The sequence below is a fragment of the Pristiophorus japonicus genome, chromosome 4 (assembly GCF_044704955.1).
Source record: "Pristiophorus japonicus isolate sPriJap1 chromosome 4, sPriJap1.hap1, whole genome shotgun sequence".
Classification (NCBI taxonomy): Eukaryota; Metazoa; Chordata; class Chondrichthyes; family Pristiophoridae; genus Pristiophorus; species Pristiophorus japonicus.
In genome coordinates, this window is record NC_091980.1 from 302,393,943 (window position 1) to 302,413,927 (window position 19,985).

A 19,985-nucleotide genomic window follows, 5' to 3' on the forward strand; every position below is an offset into this window, starting at 1 on the left:
CCCATGATAACTGCTGTACCTTTATTGCACGCATCCCTAATTTCTTGTTTGATGCCATCCCCAATCTCACTACTACTGTTTGGAGGTCTGTACACAACTTCCACTAGCGTTTTCTTCCCTTTGGTAATCCGCAGCTCTACCCATACAGATTCCACATCATCCGAGCTAATGTCCTTCCTTACTATTGCGTTAATTTCCTCTTTAACCAGCAACACTACCCCACCTCCTTTTCCTTTCTGTCTATCCTTCCTGAATGTTGAATAACCCTGGATGTTGAGTTCCCAGCATTGGTCACCCTGGAGCCATGTCTCCGTAATCCCAATTGTATCATAATCGTTAATAGCTGCCTGCGCAGTTAATTCATCCACCTTATTATGAATACTCCTCGCATTGAGGCACAGAGTCTTCAGGCTTGTCTTTTTAACACACTTTTTCCCTTTAGAATTTTGCAGTAATGTGGCCCTTTTTGATTTTTGCCTTGGGTTTCTCTGCCCTCCACTTTTACTATTCTCCTTTCTATCTTTTGATTCGGCCCCCATTTTATTTCGCTCTGTCTCCCTGCATTGGTTCCCATCCCCCTGCCCAATACCACTAGCAAACACTCCCCCTAGCACATTGGTTCCGGTCCTGCCCAGGTGCAGACCATCCGGTTTGTACTGGTCCCACCTCCTCCAGAACCGGTTCCAATGTCCCAGGAATTTGAATCCCTCCCTCTTGCACCACTCCTCAAGCCACGTATTCATCTTAGCTATTCTGCTAGTTCTACTATGACTAGCACATGGCACTGGTAGCAATCCTGAGATTACTACCTTTGAGGTCCTACTTTTTAATTTAACTCCTTGCTCCCTAAATTCAGCCTTTAGGACATCATCCCTTTTTTTACCTATATGCACCACGACAACTGGCTGTTCACCCTCCCCCTCCAGACTGCCCTGCAACCGTTCCGAGACATCCTTGACCCTTGCACCAGGGAGTGCAGCGGCAGGTCAGACTGCAAAGGTAAGAGTTTGGGAAGTGAGAGAGTTCGGGCAAGTGTGTGTTGGAGGTGTTGTTTTGTCTTGTTTTCCCCACCAGTGCTGACTCCCCGACCTGGGAGGAAAAGAAAACGAAGTGTAATGTCACAGCCAAGAGGGTAAGTGATTGGCTGGTTGATTGGTGAGTAGTTTTTCTTTTTTCCTTATCTTGTCAGTAAGAAACCTTTGGCATTGTTACCACATTAGGTTATTTTAAGGGTTAAGTCATGGCAGGAGAGCCCAGACCCGTGTCATGCTCCTCCTGTGCCATGTGGGATATCAGGGCCGCTTTCAGTGTCCCTGACGACTATGTGTGCAGGAGGTGTATCCAGCTGCAGCTCCTGTTAGACCACATGTTAGAACTGCAGCGCATTTGGAAAGCAGTGACAGGATCGGTCCAAGTCAGCATGGATTTATGAAAGGGAAATCATGCTTGAAGAACCTTCTATAATTTTTTGAGGATGTAACTAGCAGAGTGGACAAGGGAGAACCAGTGGATGTGGTGTATTTGGACTTCAAAAGGCTTTTGACAAGGTCCCGCACAAGAGATTGGTGTGCAAAATTAAAGCACATGGTATTGGAGGTAATGTACTGACGTGGATAGAGAACTGGTTGGCAGACAGGAAGCAGAGAGTCGGGATAAACGGGTCCTTTTCAGAATGGCAGGCAGTGACTAGTGGAGTGCCGCAGGGCTCAGTGCTGGGATCCCAGCTATTTACAATATACACCAATGATTTAGATGAAGGAATTGAATGTAATATCTCCAAGTTTGCAGATGACACTAAACTAGGTGGTGGTCTGAGCTGTGAGGAGGACGCTAAGAGGCTGCCTGGTGAATTGGACAGGTTAGGTGACTAGGCAAATGCATGGCAGATGCAGTATAATGTGGATAAATGTGAGGTTATCCATTCTGGGGGCAAAAACACGAAGGCAGACTATTATCTGAATGGTGACAGATTAGAAAAAGGGGAGATGCAACGTGACCTGGGTGTCATGGTTCATCAGTCACTGAAAGTGGGCATGCAGGTACAGCAGGCGGTGAAGAAGGCAAATGGTATGTTGGCCTTCATAGCTAGGGGATTTGAGTATAGGAGCAGGGAGGTCTTACTGCTGTTGTACAGGGCCTTCGTAAGGCCTCACCTGGAATATTGTGTTCAGTTTTGGTCTCCTAATCTGAGGAAGGACGATCTTGCTATTGAGGAAGTGCGGTGAAGGTTCACCAGACTGATTCCAGGGATGGCTGGGCTGTCATATGAGGAGAGACTGGATCATCTGGGCCTTTATTCACTGGAGTTTAGAAGGATGTGAGGGGATCTCATAGAAAGGTATAAGATTCTGACGGGACTGGACAGGTTAGATGCGGGAAGAATGTTCCCGATGTTGGGGAAGTCCGGAATCAGGGGACATAGTCTTAGGATAAGGGGTAGGCCATTTAGGACTGAGATGAGGAGAAACTTCTTCACTCAGAGAGTTGTTAACCTATGGAATTCCCTGCCGCAGAGAGTTGTTGATGCCAGTTCATTGGATATATTCAAGAGGGAGTTAGATATGGCCCTTACGTCTAAGGGGATCAAGGGGTATAGAGAGAAAGCAGGAAAGGAGTACTGAGGGAATGATCAGCCATGATCATATTGAATGGCGGTGCAGGCTCGTAGGGCTGAATAGCCTACTCCTGCACCTATTTTCTATGTTTCTATGTTTCTATGTTTCTATGTCAGCAGAGGAGGACAAAGGGTCTCATTAGGGGGGTGAAATAAAGTATGAGAGGAAGCTTGCAGGGAACATAAAAACTGACTGCAAAAGCTTCTATAGATATGTGAAGAGAAAAAGATTAGTGAAGACTAATGTAGGTCCTTTGCAGACAGAATCAGGTGAATTTATAATGGGGAACAAATAAATGGCAGACCAATTGAATTAATACTTTGGATCTGTCTTCACTAAGGAAGACACAAATAACCTTCCGGAAATATTAGGGGTTTGAGGGTGCAGCGAAAAGGAGGAACTGAAGGAAATCCTTATTAGTCAGGAAATTGTGTTAGGGAAATTGATGGGATTGAAGACCAATAAATCCCCAGGGCCTGATAGTCTGCATCCCAGTGTACTTAAGGAAGTGGCCCTAGAAATAGTGGATGCATTGGTGATCATTTTCCAACATTCTATTGAGTCTGGATCAGTTCCTATGGACCGAAGGGTAGCTAATGTAACACCACTTTTTTTTAAAGTAGGGAGAGAGAAAACGGGGAATTATCGACCGGTTAGCCTGACATCGGTAGTGGGGAAAATGTTGGAATCAATTATTAAAGATGAAATAGCAGCGCATTTGGAAAGCGGTGACAGGATCGGTCCAAGTCAGCATGGATTTATGAAAGGGCAATCATGCTTGACAAATCTTCTAGAATCTTTTGAGGATGTAATTAGTAGAGTGGACAAGGGAGAACCAGTGGATGTGGTGTATTTGGACTTCAAAAGGCTTTTGGCAAGGTCCCACACAAGAGATTAGTGTGCAAAATTAAAGCACATGGTATTGGGGGTAATGTATTGTCGTGGACAGAGAACTGGTTGGCAGACAGGAAGCAGAGAGTCAGGATAAACGGGTCCTTTTCAGAATGGCAGGCAGTGACTAGTGAGGTGCCGCAGGATTCAGTGCTGGGACCCCAGCTATTTACAATATACATCAATGATTTGGATGAAGGAATTGAATGTAATATTTCCAAGTTTGCAGATGACACTAAGCTGGGTGGTGGTGTGAGCTGTGAGGAGGATGCTAAAAGACTGCAGGGTGACTTGGACAGGTTAGGTGAGTGGGCAAATGCATGGCAGATGCAGTATAATGTGGATAAATGTGAGGTTATCCACTTTGGTGGCAAAAACAGGAAGACAGAATATTATCTGAATGGTGAAAGATTAGGAAAAGGGGAGGTGCAACGAGACCTGGGTGTCATGGTGCATCAGTCAATGAAGTCTGGCATGCAGGTACAGCAGGCGGTGAAGAAGGCAAATGGCATGTAGGCCTTAATAGCTAGAGAATTTGAGTATAGGAGCAGGGAGGTCTTACTGCTGTTGTACAGAGCCTTGGTGAGGCCTCACCTGGAATATTATGTTCAGTTTTGGTTCCCTAATCTGAGGAAGGACGTTCTTGCTATTGAGGGAGTGCAGCGAAGGTTCACCAGATTGAATCCCGGGATGGCAGGACTGACATATGAGGAGAGACTGGATCAACTGGGTTTGTATCCGCAGGAGTCCAGAAGGATGAGAGGGGATTTCATAGAAACATATAAAATTCTGACGGGATTGGATAGGTTAGAGACAGGAAGAATGTTCCCGATGTTGGGGAAGTCCAGAACCAGTGGCCACAGTCTAAGAATAAGGGGTAAGCCATTTAGGACCTAGATGAGGAGAAACTTCTTCACTCAGAGAGTGGTTAACCTGTGGAATTCTCTACCGCAGAAAGTTGTTGATGCCAGTTCATTAGATATATTCAAGGGGGAGTTAGATATGGCCCTTATGGCCAAAGGGATCAAGGGTTTTGTTGAGAAAGCAGGAATGGGGTACTGAGGTTGAACAATCAACCATGATCTTATTGAATGTTGGTTCAGGCTCGAAGGTCCAAATGGCCTGCTCCTGCACATAATTTCTGTGTTTCTAAGTTTCCTCTGCCCACCTTTGGCTTGTTTGCTATGAAGGAGTTCTGAGTAGAGCGCTTGCTTTGGGAGTCTCGTGCCAGCCATGCGAACATTGTGGCCTGCCCAGTAGAGCTGATCAAGTGTGGTCAGTGCTTCGATGCTGCGGATGTCGGTCTGGTCGAGGACGCTAGCTTTGGTGTGTCTGTCCTCCCAGGGGATTTGCAGGATTTTGCGTTGACATCGTTGGTGGTATTTCTCCAGCGACTTGAGATGTCGACTGTACATGGTCCATGTCTCTGAGCCGTACAGGAGGGCAGGTATTACTACAGCCCTGTAGACCATGAGCTTGGTGGAAGATTTGAGAGCCTGGTCTTCAAACACTCTTTTCCTTTGGACGCGGTGTTGAATCTCGTCGTTAATGTCTGCTCTTGTTGTTAAGAGGCTTCTGAGGTATGGGAATGGTCCACATTGTCCAGGGCCGCGCCGTGAATCTTGATGGCTGGGGGACAGTGCTATGCGGCGGGGACAGGTATGTGCCTTAGCGTAAGGCCCATGTTTTCGTACGGCTCAGTAAATATGTTGACTATGACCTGGAGTTCAGCCTCTGTATGTGCGCAGACGCGGGCGTCGTCCGCATACTGTAGCTCGACAACAGAGGTTGGGGTGGTCTTGGACCTGGCCTGGAGATGACGAAGGTTGAACAGATTCCCACTGGTTCTGTCATTTAGTTCCACTCCAGCGGGAGCTTGTTGACTGTGAGGTGGAGCATGGCAATGAGGAAGATTGAGGAGAGGGTTGGGGCGATGACGCAGCCATCTTTGACCCCGGTCCGGATGTGAATTGGGTCTGTAATGGATCTGTAATGGTAAGGCTCATGGTTTGCATGTCATCGTGGAGCAGGCAGAGGATGGTGACGAACTTTTGGGCTCATCCGCAATGGAGGAGGACGCTCCATAGACCCTCACAGTTGACAGTATCAAAGGCCTTTGTAAGGTCAAAGAAGGCGATGAATAAGGGCTGTCCGACAGCCATGATGTGCGAGGATTCTTCATCGCAGTCAATGCCACCTACGGTCCAAACACCCAAGGCTCCACCCCACTGCTGGCCAAGAACGGGGAAACACTCATCAAGGGCACCGAGGCAGTCAGGGCCTGCTGGAAGGAGCACTTCGATGATCTCCTCAATCGAGACTCTGCTTTTGACTCGAGTGTTCTCGACTCCATCCCGCAGCATGCTACCCGCCACCAACTCAGTAAAACCCCAGCACTGCATGAAAAAGTCATAAGACAGCTTAAGAACAACAAGGCTACGGGAGCATTTGGAATCCCCGCTGAAGCACTGAAGTATGGCGGAGAGGCACTATTGGCACGAATACACGACCTCATCTCTCATCTGGAGGGATGAGAGCATACCGGGAGATCTCCGAGATGCAGTGATCGTGACCATCTTTTAAAAAGGGGACAAGTCCGACTGCGGCAACTACAGAGGAATCTCCCTGCTATCTACCACTGGGAAATTCGTCATTAGAGTCCTCCTCCACTGTCTTCTCCCTGTGGCTGAGGAGCTCCTCCCGGAGTCACAGTGCGGATTTCGTCCACTACAGGGCACAACGGACATGATTTTTACAGCACGACAGCTGCAGGAAAAATGCAATGCCTTCACATCCTCAATAAAATGTGGTGCACAGAATTGGACACAATACTCCAATTGAGGCTGAACCAGTGTTTTATACAGGTTCATCACAACTTCCTTGCTTTTGTGGGAATGTAAGTTGTGAGGAGGATGCAAAGAGGCTTCAAGGGGTTATAGTATTAGTAAGTCAGCCAGTCCCTCGTATCAAGGATGACTTGCTTCCACACCAAAAAGGGATGAGTTCACAGGTGTTTCAATGAGGGACCTGACATTCTAGGTGCTGAACTACATATTGAAGGGTGGAAGATGCCTGTGCGTGGATTTTTTTAACATGTGGTGGCCGTTGCACATCAGCCACCACACGGGCTTGACAGAGCTAGGCCTTGGTCCAGTGGCAAGGATTAATCAAGATGACTGGAGACTAGGCTCTGCTGCACACATGCTCCTACTATCCATAGATCGCAGTGTGGGGCTGGCCCCTGGGCCCTCGGCTCTCCTGGGCCCCGATCACGACGCTCCTCCGCCCCGATCAAAAATGGAGCAGTCAGTAACAGGACATCAATTAGTCTCCTCTTGGAGACATCAAATATCAACACGCCGTTATTTGAAATATCAAAATATTAAACTCCAGCCTAGTTGAAGGGTTATTAACATTAGCAAAAACAAACGGCAACTAACAGAATGAACACGATTCAGTAGGGATGTGAATAACAGCAGCAATAACAGCAGAATCCCATCCCTGCAGTCACTTGTGAACTCGCTGGTGTCTCAGCAGGCTGGGTGCCTGAGTGAATCTCTTCACACACACTGAGCAGGTCAACGATCTCTCCCCAGTGTGAACTCGCTGGTGTCTCAGCAGGCTGGGTGCCTGAGTGAATCTCTTCACACACACTGAGCAGGTCAACGATCTCTCCCCAGTGTGAACTCGCTGGTGTGTCAGCAGGTTGTAAGACTTAGTGAATCCCTTCCCACACGTGGAGCAGGTGGACGGTCTCTCCCCAGTGTGAACTCGCGGGTATGTCAGCAGGTTGGGTGACTGAGTGAATCCCTTCCCACACACGGTGCCGGTGAACGGCCTCTCTCCGGTATGACTGCGTCGATGAATTTCCAGTTCAGACGAGGAATTGAATCCCTTCCCACTGTTTCTCCATGGTGTGGGTGTCCTTGTGTCTCTCCAGGTTGGACGATCAATTGAAGCCTCGGCCACACACAGAACATGTGTACGGTTTCTCCCCTCTATGAATGTTTTTCAGGCTGTGTGACTGCTTAAAGCTCTTTCCACAGTCAGTGCACTGGAACACTCTCACTCGGGTATGTGTGGCTCAGTACCTATCCAGCCATACTGATGTTTGAAATCTTTTCCCAGACAGAACAGACAAACATTTCTCCTTCCACATTCAAAGGCAGGCTAAGTGAGTGGGCAAGAACATGGCAAATGGAATATAATGTGGAGAAATGTGAAGTTATCGACTTTGGTAGGAAAATTGAAAAGCAGAGTATTTTTTAAATGGTGAGAGATTGGAAAATGTTAGTGTTCAGAGGGACCTGGGTGTCCTTGTACACAATCACTGAAGATTAACATGCAGGTACAGCAAGCAATTAAGAAAGCAAATGGTATGTTGGCCGTTATTACAAGAGATTTTGAGTATTAGTCATCTTACTGCAATTATATCATCATCATAGGCAGTCCCTCAGAATCGAGGAAGACTTGCTTCCACTCCTGAAGTGAGTTCTTTGGTGGCTGAATAGTCCAATACGAGAGCCACAGACTCTGTCACAGGTGGGACAGATAGTCGTTGAGGGAAAGGTTGGGTGGCTGGGACAGGTTTGCCGCATGCTCATCCGTTGTCTGCACTTGATTTCTGCATGTTCTCGGCGTTGAGACTCGAGGTGCTCAGTGCCCTCTCGGATGCTCTTCCTCCGCTTAGGGCGGTCTTGGGCTAGGGACTCCCAGGTGTCAGTGGGGATGTTGCACTTTATCAGGGAGGCTTTGGGGGTGTCCTTGTAGCGTTTCCGTTGCCCACCTTTGGCTCGTTTGCCATGAAGGAGTTCCGAGTAGAGCACTTGCTTTGGGATTCTCGTGTCTGGCATGCGGACTATGTGGCCTGCCCAGTGGAGCTGATCAAGTGTGGTCAGTGCTTCAATGCTGGGGATGTTAGCCTGAATAAGGACGCTGATGTTGGTGCACCTGTCCTCCCAGGGGATTTGTAGGATCTTGCAGAGACATCGTTGGTGATATTTCTCCAGCAACTTGAAATGTCTACTGTACATGATCCATACAGGAGGGCGGGTATTACTACAGCCCTGTAGACCATGAGCTTGGTGGCAGTTTTGAGGGCCTGGTCTTCAAACACTCTTTTCCTCAGGCGATTATATAGGACCCTGGTGAGACCACACCTGGAGTATTGTGTACAGTTTTGGTCTCCTTACCTAAGGAAGGATATATTTGTCATAGGGAGTACAACGAAGGTTCACCAGAATGATTCCAGGGATGAGGGGATTATACCATGGAGAAAGATTGAGGAGTCTCTATAGTTTAGAAGAATGAAAGGTGATCTCAGACTGATTCATGGGATGGGAGGTTTGTCCTAAGAGGAAACATTGAGTAGACTAGGCTTATATTCTCTAGAGTTTAGAAGAATGAGAGGTGATCTCATTGAAACATACAAATTCTTACAGGGCTTGACAGGATAGATGCAGGGAGGTTGTTTCCTCTGGCTGAGGAGTCTAGAACCAGGGGTCACAGTCTCAGAATAAGGGGTCGGCCATTTAGGACTGAGATGAGGAGAAATTTCTTCACTCAGTGGGTGGTGAATCTTTGGAATTCTCTACCCCAGAGGGCTGTGGAGGCTCAGTCTTTGAGTATATGCAAGACAGAGATCGATAGATTTTTGAATACTAAGGGAATTAAGGGATATGGGGAAAGTGCAGGAAAATGGAGTTGAGGTCGAAGATCAGCCATGATCTTATTGAATGGCAGAGCAGGCTCGAGGGGCCGAATGGCATACTCCTGCTCCTATTTCTTATGTTCTTATATTCTTATGTACTCTCTGCCTCTATTTATAAAGGCAAGATCATTTTAAATCCAGGAAGGCTACAAACCCTGTGGCACTAAGAGCTCGCATTGAAAAGGTATACCCCAATTCGACTGGTCGTAAACCAAGGCATATCTCTGCTATAGGAACGAGAACCCAATCTCTTAGCAATCCAGGTTAGGTTTTACCTGAACTTCAGACCAGGGCCTTTGCATTACAGCTTCCATGACCTGTCTTTCCCCATTCCCCACATCTGCATCCAAAAATGTTAATTCTTAGTGTTATGTCTTCAGATGCTCTAATAATGACTCATGAGACAATGTATTGTACTTGAACTGTAGTGACCTCAGTCCATTTAATGTAACTCCAGAGTGAGGATCACACATGGTGACCTGCCTTTTATACTAGGCCTGGCACACCTGTACAGAGTCTCCCACTGCGATGCCCTCTGGTGGCACACCTTGTAATAGTACAAGCAGGATTCATGACATCCAGATGTAAAATTTACATCTTCTGCTATTTATATAGAAGCAAGGATTTTACACTGAACCTTTATAAAAATCACTGGTTAGGCCTCAGCTGGAGTATTGTGTCCATTTCTGGGCACCACACTTTAGGAAGGATGTGAAGGCCTTAGAGAAGGTGCAGGGGGAATTTACCAAAATGGTTCCAGGGATGAGTGACCTCAGTTATGTGGAGAGACTGGAGAGGCTGGGGTTGATCTCCTTCGAGCAGAGATGGTTAAGGGGAGATTTGATGGAGGTGTTCAGAATGATAGAGCAGATAGGGTGTAACTGTTTCACATGGCAGGAGGGTCGGTAACCAGGGGAGACAGATTTAAGGTCATTGGCAAAAGAACCAGAAGGGAGATGAGGAGAACTTGTTTTACTCAGTGAGTTGTTGTGATCTAGAATCTACTGGTGGTGGAAGCAGATTCAATAATAATTTTCAAAAGGGAATTGTATCTCTATTTAAAAAGGAAAAATGTGCAGGGCTATGGGGAAGGAGAAGGGGAGAGAGCCTTATTAGAATAACTGTTTCACAGGCACAATGGGCTGAATGGCCTCTTTCCCATGCTCTATCAGTCTAGGATTCTATGATTCTACTTGCAGCGCAAATGCTCCGCGTGTGGTGGAGCTGTGAATGAGGAAAGATGATTGGCAGCAAAATATGTTCTATAGGCCTGTGGTAATATAGAACATATTCTGCTGCCTATAGGTCTGTGGTAGTATAGACCATATTCTGCTGCCTATAGGTCTGTGGTAGAATAGACCATATTCTGCTGCCTATAGGTCTGTGGTAGTATAGACCATATTCTGCTGCCTATAGGTCTGTGGTAGTATAGACCATATTCTACTGCCTATAGGTCTGTGGTAGTATAGATCATATTCTGCTGCCTATAGGTCTGTGGTAGTATAGATCATATTCTGCTGCCTATAGGTCTGTGGTAGTATAGATCATATTCTGCTGCCTATAGGTCTGTGGTAGTATAGACCATATTCTGCTGCCTATAGGTCTGTGGTAGTATAGACCATATTCTGCTGCCTATAGGTCTGTGGTAGTATAGACCATATTCTGCTGCCTATAGGTCTGTGGTAGTATAGACCATATTCTGCTGCCTATAGGTCTGTGGTAGTATAGACCATATTCTGCTGCCTATAGGTCTGTGGTAGTATAGACCATATTCTGCTGCCTATAGGCCTAAACGTGGTGTCATCCATCTGAATCATTCAAGTCAACTTTGTACGTTTTATTGTTGCTCACTGCAGGTAAGTACTTCAAGGAGTCCTTTCTGTTCAGTCTGCTTATAGAGAAGTCCCCGGTTAGTTGATTTTGAATATATGAAATGTAACCTAAAATTGACAAGTAGATTGATGGTAAAAGGAAAAAACCTGAAGCTTTAAATCGGGCATTATTCAGATGTGTATCTTCAAATATCCTCTTCAATACTATTTAATATAATCCTTTGAGAGGAGACGCGCAGGAGCAAAATATAAACCAGTGTTAATTCTGTCTCTTGGATAACTCAAGCAATACAAATAGCATCCGTCTATTCATTCCCCATGCGGTGCCTCATAATATTAACTGATACAGATGTAGTGTAAATTATTTCAATATTTGTTCTTTGACAGACAAATAGAACAAAGCTCAGTGCTGAAGAGGATTATAACACGATGTTTCTGCACAGCGACCTGTCTGGGATTTCTGTGAGTGGAACAAATTATGCATACCTTTTATTTATACCCTCAGTATTTCCTCCTCTTCTGCCCTGGGCTAGGGTTCCAGTAACCCCACTCAACTGGCCAGTTATTCCTGTTGGGTCTAGCTTGGAGCACCCAAGCTTTTTTGTGGGTCGTTTAGGTGCTTGCTTCAAAAGTTGCATGGGCCGCATATAAAATCTTAAACCACCATCATCATAGGCAGTCCCTCGAAATCGAGGAAGACTTGCTTCCACTCTAAAAGTGAGTTCTCAGGTGACTAAACAGTCCAACACGGGAATTACAGTCTCTGTCACAGGTGGGACAGACAGTGGTTGGAGGAAAAGATGGGTGGGACTGGTTTGCAGCACGCTCCATCCGCTGCCTGCGCTTGGTTTCAGCATGCTCTTGGCGACGAGACTCGAGGTGCTCAGCGCCCTCCCGGATGCTTTTCCTCCACTTAGGGCAGGCTTTAGCCAGGGACTCCCCAGTGTCGGTGGGGATGTTGCATTTTATCAAGGAGGTTTTGAGGGTGTCCTTGAAACGTTTCCTCTGCCCTCCTGCGGCTCATTTGCCGTGTAGGAGTTCCGCGTAGAGCGCTTGCTTTGGGAGTCTTGTGTCCGGCATGCAGACAATGTGGTCCACCCAACGGAGCTGGTCGAGTGTGGTTAGTGTTTCGATGCTGGGGATGTTGGCCTGATCGAGGACGTTGGTACGTATATCCTCCCAGAAGATTTGCACGATCTTGTGGAGGCAGCGCTGGTGGTATTTCTCCAGTGATTTGAGGTGTCTACTGTATATGGTCCTCATCGCTGAGCCATACAGGAGGGCGGGTATCACTACAGTCCTGTAGACCATGAGCTTGGTGCCAGATTTGAGGGCCTTAAACGTTAAATCTTAAACCAACATCTCCATTAATTAGCGACCAGACTATTAATCCAGTGAACATGAACACAAATCCCACCAATGGAGCCATTTTATAGCAGCATAGAATCATAGAATAGGACAGCACAGAAAGAGGCCATTCGGCCCATCGAGTCCACACCAGCTCATTCAAAGAGCGATCCAGTTAGTCCCACTCCCCCGCTCTTCCCCCATATCCCGCCAACTTTTTCTCGTTCAAGTATTTATCCAATTCCCTTTTGAAGGTTTTAATTGAAACTGTATCCACCGCCCTATCAGGCAGTGCATTCCAAATCCTAACCACCCGTTGCATAAAAATGTTTTCCCTCATGTCACCTCTGGTTCTTTTGCCAATCACCTTAAATCTGTGTCCTCTGGTTATCGACCCTTCAGCCAATGGAGACAGTCTCTCTTTATTTACTCTGTCTAAACCCTTCATGATTTTAAACACCTCTGTCGAATCACATCTCAATCTTCTCTGCTCTAATGAGAACAACCCCAGCTTCTCCAGACTATCCACGTAACTGAAGTCCCTCATCCCTGATACTATTTTAGTAAATCTCTTCTGCACCCTCTCCAAAGCCCTCGCATCCAAAAGTGCGGTGACACAATACTCCAGCTGGGGATGGATTGGTGCTTAGGTAGCTTTAGCATGACTTCTTGGTCCTTCCTCATATCCTTTTTTTATTCTTCGTTTTTAAATTCTGATCTAATTCCCTCTTCAATGTTATTAAAGGCTCTGTCTCTATAGCTGGTGGCAAAGGTGCAGTGGTTGTATTACTGCACTAACCCTCAAAGCCTCCTTGATAAAGTGCAACATCCCCACCGGCACCTGGGAGTCCCTGGCCAAAGACCGCCCTAAGTGGAGGAAGTGCATCCGGGAGGGCTCTGAGCACCTCGAGTCTCATCGCCGAGAGCATGCAGAAACCAAACGCAGGCAGCGGAAAGAGCGAGCGGCAAACCTGTCCCACCCTCCCTTTCCTTCAACCACTGTCTGTCCCACCTGTGACAGAGACTGTAATTCCTGTATTGGACTGTTCAGTCCCCTGAGAATGCACTTTTAGAGTGGAAGCAAGTCTTCCTCGATTTCGAGGGACTGCCTATGATGATGATGGACTAAGTAGAATCTTACAGAAGAACATAAGAAATAGGAACAAGAGTAGGCCATTCGACCCCTCGAGCCTGCTCTGCCATTCAATAAGATCATGGCTGATCTGATCATGGACTCAGCTCCACTTCCCCACCCGCTCCCCATAACCCTTTATCCCTTTATCATTTAAGAAACTGTCTATTTCTGTCTTAAATTTATTCAATGACCCAGCTTCCACAGCTCTCTGAGGCAGCGAATTCCACAGATTTACAACCCTCTGAGAGAAGAAATTTCTCCTCATCTCAGTTTTAAATGGGTAGCACCTTATTCTAAGATTATGCCCTCTAGTTCTAGTCTCCCCCCATCAGTGGAAACATCCTCTCTGCATCCACCTCGTCAAGCCTCCTCATAATCTTAAACGTCTCGATAAGATCACCTCTCATTCTTCTGAATTCCAATAAGTAGAGGCCCAACCTACTCAACCTTTCCTCATAACTCAATCCCCTCATCCCCGGAATCAACCGAGTGAACCTTCTATGAACTGCCTCCAAAGCAAGTATATCCTTTCGCAAGTATATCCTTACCATAGCATTGAAAATTTAAAAGCATTTTTTTTTTAATCTGTTCATAAAAATCGTGGTATCAGTAAAAAGTGATCATGAAGCTGTCAAGTCGTTGTTAAAAAACCCAACTGGTTCACTAATGTCCCTTTCAGGAAGGGAAAACTTGCCCGGTCTAGTCTGTATATGTGACTCCAACTATCGTGCCCGCTATAAAAGGTCGGGCCTGTACCCCATGAATGCTCTTCTCACAGCGTTGAAGAGAAAAGGGCAATTAACAACAACCTGCATTTATATAGTACCTTTAATGGAGTAAAACATCCCAGGGCGCTTCACAGGAGCGTTAACAATCAAAATTTGACACTGAGCCAGAGCAGGAGAAACTCGGGCAGACGACCAAAAGCTTAGTCAAAGAGGTAGGGTTTAAGGAGCATCTTAAAGGAGGAAAGAGTACCTGGTACGTAGCATAGTGGTTATTTCACTAGACTAGTAATCCAGAGGCCTGGACTAATGATCCGGAGACGTGAGTTCAAATCCCACTACGGTAGCTGGGGAATTTAAATTCAACAATTAATTAAATCTGGAGTGCAAAAACTAGTGTCAGGAATGGTGACCATGAAACTACTGGAATGTTGTAAAAACTGATCTGCTTCACTAATGTCCTTTAGGGAAGGAAATCTACTGTCCTTACCCTGTCTAGCCTCTATGTGATTCCAGTCCCACGGCAATGTGGTTGACTCTGAAGTGGCAGCTCACCATCTCCTTTTCTAAGGCAATTAGGGATGGGCAACAAACGCTGGCCTTGCCAGGGACGCCCGCATCCTGTGAATGAATAACTTTTCAAACAAGAGAGGTAGAGAGATGGAGAGGTTTAGGTATTGAATTCCAGAGTTTAAGGCCCAGGTGGCTGAAGGCACAGCTGCCAATGGTTGAGTGATTAAACTCAGGGATGCTCAAGAGGCCAGAATTAGAGGAGAGCAGATATCTCAGGGGTTTTTGAGGCTGGAGGAGATCACAGAGATAGGGAGGGGGCGAGGCCATGGAGGGATTTGAAAACAAGGATAGGAATTTGAAACTCGAGGCATTGCCGGGCCGGGAGCCAATGTAGGTCAGCGAGAGAGAGCTGGCTATCAATCTATACAGCAGGTGTTGCCTGCTGGAATCAAATGGAAGCACACACATAGTTCATCCTCATAGGTGGTCCCTCGTATCGAGGAAGACTTGCTTCCACTCTAAAAGTGAGTTCTCAGGTGACTGTACAGTCTAATACGGGAATTACAGTCTCTGTCACAGGTGGAACAGATATTGGTTGAAGGAAAGGGTTTCTGGTTTGCCGCACGCTCCTTCCGCTGCCTGCGTTTGGTTTCTGCATGCTCACAGCGATGAGACTTGAGGCGCTCTTCCTCCACTTAGGGCGGTCTTTGGCCAGGAACTCCCAGGTGTCAGTGGGGATGTTGTACTTTATCAAGGAGGCTATGAGGGTGTCCTTGAAACACTGGAGGTAGTGTTGGACCTCGTCGTCAATGTCTGCCCTTGCCGATAATAGGCTCCCGAGGTATGGAAAGTGGTCCACATTGTCCAAGGCATGGATTTTGATCACCGGGGGCAGTGCTGTCGGGCGGGGTCAGGTTGGTGGAGGACCTTTGTCTTACAAATTTTTAGCATAAGGCTCATGCATAGTTAGTGTCATGTATGTATGCTTGGGGTTACTAGCCACCAGGGGGCACCACTATCGGAGGTCATTGGGCTGTACGCACATGTGTGCGGGCCAGGCATATAAAGGAAGCCACCATGTAATGCGGGTACTTTGGGCCCGAATAAAGTTGAGCCAGATTTGCCCCTGAGTGAGTTTACAGTATTCAGTCTATCGAGTTATTACATACATAACATTTGGCAATGAGGTAACTCAAGAACCTTCGCATGCAAAATGAGCACCATTGGAATTCTGGAGAGATTCGTGGAGGGAGAGGACTGGTTGGATTTTATCGATCGCTTGGACCAGTACTTCGTGGCCAACAAAATGGAGGAAGCTACTGACGCAGTTAGGCGCAGGGCGGTTTTCCTCACTGTTTGCGGTCTGAAAATCTCCTCTTGCCTGCACGTCCAATGGACAAGGACTATGAGGAATTGTGTGCTCTGGTACGTGACCATCTCAAACCAAAAGAAGACATCATCATCTCACCCTATCGACTCTACAAGCATGTTCGTTCTGAGGGCCAGGATGTGTCAGAATCCGTCGCCGACCTAAGACGTCTTGCTGGGCCATGCAAGTTCGAAGACGTGTTGGGAGACCTGCTGCGAGATTTCTTCGTAATAGGAGTCAACCAGGTGACCCTCTGAAAATTATTGGCTGCGGAGAGACTGGAGTTGAGCAAGGCCATCGCGATTGCCCAGGCATGCATGACGACGGATGATAATTTAAGTCAGATATCATCAAAGAGCTGGAGCTCCACGGCAAGTACTGTAAACAAGATTGTGTTGTCGTATGGTACAGCTGCTTATAGCAGGGCCTACTCAACTGCATACACAAAACCTATAGATGCTCAAAGTCCGTCAATGGGTATCAATCCGATTTCACCCTGCTGGCATCGTGGGGGCAATCATCGGCATCATCAGTGTCGTTTTAAACAGGACATCTGTAAAGGCTGTTCGAAAGTGGGGCCTCTTCAGCGAATGTGTCCACAACTGAGCAAGCGTGCTGCGACTCACCACGTGGATGTTGACGACCAGTCCAGCACGGACCTGGATATGCAACCCGAGATATTCGAGGAAGAAGTGTATGGACTATATTCGTTCCTGACAAAGAGCCAACCGATAATGGTTAATGTGAAATTAAATGGCGTGCCGGTATCGATGGAATTGGACACTGGTGCGAGTCAGTCGATACTGAACCAAAGGACATTCGACAAGCTGTGGGACACAAAGGCTGTGAAGCCTAAGCTAAGTCCAGTCAATGCCAAGTTACGTACTTACACCAAAGAACTCATACCGGTGATTGGCAGTGCAGTAGCCAAGATGTCGTGTGTTGGGGTGGTTCATGATCTGCCGTTATGGATCGTTCCAGGAAATGGTCCAAAGCTGTTCAGCAGGAATTTGCTTGAAAAAATCAAATGGAATTGGAACGATATCAAAGCATTGTCATCTGGGATAACACTTCGTGTGCTCAAGTGCTGAGCAAGTTTCCCTCGTTGTTTGAACCGGGCATCGGTAATTTCATGGGAGCCAAGGTGCAGATTCACCTGAACTCGGGTGCAAGACCTGTCCATCACAAAGCTCGGGCTGTTCCGTACATGATGAGGGAGAAGGTCGAAATTGAGCTGGACAGACTCAAATGTGAAGGGATCATATCACAGGTCGAATTTAATGAATGGGCCAGTCCCATTGTTCCTGTGTTGAAGAGTGATGGCACTGTCAGGATTTTTGGAGACTACAAGGTTACGATCACCCGATTTTCGAAAGAGGATCAGTACTCGTTACCGAAGGCTGAAGACTTGTTTGCAATGCTAGCCGATGGAAAGTCAGTCACTAAACTGGATCTGACGTCAGCCTATATGACACAGGAGCTTGTCGACACATCAAAGAAACTTACGTGCATCAACACTCATAAAGGATTGTTTATCTACAACAGGTGACCTTTTGGAATTCGCTCGGCTGCAGCCATATTTCAGAGGAACATGATGTGTCCACTCAAGTCCATCCCTAGAACCTTTGTGCTTCAAGATGACATTCTGATCACAGGTCGTTACATTGCCGAACACCTGAACAACCTTGAAGAGGTTCCACATCGTCTGGACAAAGTCCAGAAACGTTCAGGCTGAAATGTTCGAATTGCTTCTTCATGGCACCGGAAGTCAAATTTCTGGGGAGGAAGATTGCTGCTGATGGCATCAGGCCTACGGACTCGAAAACCAAGACCATCAAAAATGCACCCAGGCCTCAGAATGTGACGGAGCTGTATTCGTTCCTTGGTCTACTCAACTACTTCGGTAATTTCTTACCTAGATTGAGCACTTTATTAGAGTCACTGCACGTGCTGCTCAGAAAAGACGACAACTGGGTTTGGGGTATGTCTCAATATAGAGCTTTCGAGAAACCTACAAATCTGCTTTGCTTTAACAAGTTGCTGGTACATTATGATCCATGTAAGCATCTAGTATTGGCCTGTGATGCTTCATCGTATGGGGTTGGCTGCGCGCTCCAACAAGCTAATGAGTCGGGTAAACTACAACCTGTTGCATATGCTTTGAAAAGTTTATCAAAAGTGGAAAGAGCTTACAGCATGACAGAAAAAGAAGCGTTGGCCTGTGTGTATGGGGTGAAAAAGATGCATCAGTACCTGTTTCATCTTCGTTTTGAACTCGAAACGGATCACAAGCCACTCATTTCATTGTTTTCGGAAAACAAAGGTATCAATACCAATGCATCGCCCCGCATCCAAAGGTGGGCGCTGACATTATCTGCCTATGATTATGTCATTCGCCATAAACCTGGCACCAAGAATTGTGCCGATGCACTGAGCCGTCTGCCTTTGCCCACACCGGAAGTGGAGATGCCACAACCTGCAGATCGACTGTTAGTTATGGATGCTTTTGAGAGTGAAGGAACTCCTGTCACTGCTCAACAAGTTAGGACCTGGACCAGACAGGACCCGATCTTATAGGTTGTAAAACATTGTGTCCTTAGTGGTGATTGGTCTGCGATACCCATGGAAATGTGTAATGAGAACAAACCTTACAACCTTACAACCGTCGCAAAGACGAACTATCCATTCAGTCAGATTGTTTACTGTGGAGTAATCATGTTATTATGCCTAAGAAAGGCAGAGAGAAATTTGTACATGATCTACACAGCACTCATTCCGATATTGTCATGATGAAAGCCATCGCCAGTCTCACGTATGGTGGCCTGGAATTGACTCTGATCTGGAATCATGTGTGCATCAGTGCAACACTTGCATGCAGCTAAGCCAAGTACCAGTAGAATCTATCGCTGAGTATGTGGTCATTGCCATCAAAACCATGGTCGACGATCCACATTGTTTTCGGAAAGCAAAGGTATCAATACCAATGCATCGTCCCGCATCCAAAGGTGAGTACTGACATTATCTGCGGGTCCTTTCCTGGGTAAGACGTTTTTTGTTGTGGTGGATGCATATTCCAAGTGAATAGAGTGTGTAATCATGTCATCCAGTACATCCACAGCTACCATCGAGAGCCTTCATGTCATGTTCGCTACTCATGGTCTGCCTGACATTATTGTGAGTGACAATAGATCTTGCTTCACAAGTCTGGAGTTTCAAGAGTTCATGAAACTCAATGGTATTAAACATGTGAGGTCAGCACCATTCAAACCTGCTTCTAATGGTCAAGCAGAGCGTGCTGTCCAAACAATCAAGCAGAGGATGAAACGTGTAACTCAGAGTTCACTGCAGACTCGCTTGTCATGCATATCGCTTAGTTACAGGATAAGACCCCACATGCTTACCAGGGTCTCCCCTGCTGAACTATTGATGAAGAGAGGTCTCAAGACCAAGTTCTCTCTCGTCCATCCTGACTTGAACGATCGTGTTGAAAACAGACGTCAAAATCAGCAGTGATATCATAATCGTGCTGCTGTGTCACGCGACGTCTCTGTTAACGATCCTGTGTATGTGCTAAATTATGGTCAAGGTCCCAAGTGGGTCGCCGGTACTGTTACGGCCAAGGAGGGTAACAGAGTGTTTATTGTCATGCTCAAGAATGGGCAAATATGCAGGAAACATGTTGATCAGATAAAGCTGTGGCACACGGATGAACTGGAACAAGTTGAGGAAGATACGATCAGTGACCAACCAACCTATATTCATTCATCAGAGGATTCCGCTGTCATCAATGAATCTGGACTTTCAATATCTGACATGGCCATTGCCACTCTCATCAGATCGGCTACCCA